This window comes from Amphimedon queenslandica, unplaced genomic scaffold, assembly GCF_000090795.2.
Source record: "Amphimedon queenslandica unplaced genomic scaffold, v1.1 AMPQUscaffold_6112_Cont21926, whole genome shotgun sequence".
In the NCBI taxonomy this organism is placed as follows: Eukaryota; Metazoa; Porifera; class Demospongiae; order Haplosclerida; family Niphatidae; genus Amphimedon; species Amphimedon queenslandica.
This window is the reverse complement of record NW_003553593.1, coordinates 223-1,806: the sequence shown is the minus strand read 5'-3', so window position 1 is coordinate 1,806 and position 1,584 is coordinate 223. Positions and strand designations below refer to the sequence as shown.

The 1,584-nt window shown below is 29.9% G+C and overlaps 1 long non-coding RNA gene across 1 annotated transcript; it reads left to right on the top strand.

Moving 5' to 3' along the window:
* The first annotated feature begins 56 nt into the window (after nt 1–56).
* Nucleotides 57–482, top strand: LOC109592163 (uncharacterized). The gene is made up of 2 exons (XR_002190209.1): nt 57–205; nt 255–482. It is a non-coding gene; the product is annotated as an uncharacterized LOC109592163 (long non-coding RNA).
* The last annotated feature ends 1,102 nt before the right edge of the window (nt 483–1,584 follow it).

Sequence of the window (1,584 nt, the reverse complement as noted above, 5' to 3'; positions counted from 1 at the left end):
CTGATGAGGGATCTTTGCCCTAAATAAAAGTAATAATTAATAGCTTTATTAGCAGTTATACTTGTAGGATTAACTCGTAATAGGTGATCAATTTCTCCTTTAGCATTTTCGCCATTTTGAAATAAGAAAATTAATGATCTACATGTAGGCGTGGCAGTCTGGCAGAATGGCTGAACAAAAAGCTGAAGAGAAGATTCAAATTAAGGTAGATCATCATTCATTCATCATCATTATTATCATATTTCTTTTTATAGGATGAAGTAAGTATAAGATCAAATTGTCCACATACCACATAGACCTAAGCATGCATTTACTGGGACAAGTCTTTCATATTACGATTATGATATATGTATACATACATTAGTCTCGCTAGCCAGACCATTCCCCAGACTAGATATACATTACATATATGTGCATAATTTGTTTTCCTGACAAAGTGAAACAGTAATGGTAAGGTACAGCCTACAGAGCCCCATAGGAAAGAGGTTGCAATTTACAAATCACAAATATAGCAAACCTCTTACTTATTTCCCCAGGGGGTGAGGCATACTACCTGCCGGTATTATAGATACTGTGCATGATACTGTTCGGTACGTATGTATACCTATGATAAGGGGGTGGGACATTTCTGGCATAGAAATTTCATCAATTATTTTCTATCAATTTATAATTGATTAATGATTCCTTCATAAAAGTTTTACAAACATTTATGAAGGAAGAACATGTAAGTATTCTTTTTATACACTATGAATTTTTGACTTTTTACTTGTGTATCTATTGTCCTTTCTATCTTTAATTTCATTCATTCATCTATCTGTGATACACAAACTCTTATTTACAACACAATAGGAAGTAAGTACTAATCTATTTTAATTTTGCATGACTGTTTACATGTGTATCTATTTTCCTTTCTATCTTTAATTTGATTCATTCATCTGTGATACACAAACTCTTATTTACGACACAAAAGTTTGTAAGTACTAATCTATTTTAATTTTTGATGATTGTCTACATGTGTATCTATTGTCCTTTCTATCTTTAATTTGATTCATTCATCTGTGATACACAAACTCTTATTTACGACACAAAAGTTGGTAAGTACTAATCTATTTTAATTTCAGATGATTGTTTAAATGTGTATTTATTGTCCTTTCTATCTTTAATGTGATTCATTCATCTGTGATACACAAACTCTTATTTACAACACAAAAGTTGGTAAGTACTAATCTATTTTAATTTTTGATGATTGTCTACATGTGTATCTATTGTCCTTTCTATCTTTAATTTGATTCATTCATCTGTGATACACAAACTCTTATTTACGACACAAAAGTTGGTAAGTACTAATCTATTTTAATTTTTGATGATTGTCTACATGTGTATCTATTGTCCTTTCTATCTTTAATTTGATTCATTCATCTGTGATACACAAACTCTTATTTACGACACAAAAGTTGGTAAGTACTAATCTATTTTAATTTCAGATGATTGTTTAAATGTGTATTTATTGTCCTTTCTATCTTTAATTTGATTCATTCATCTGTGATACACAAACTCTTATTTACAACACAATAGAGAGTAAGT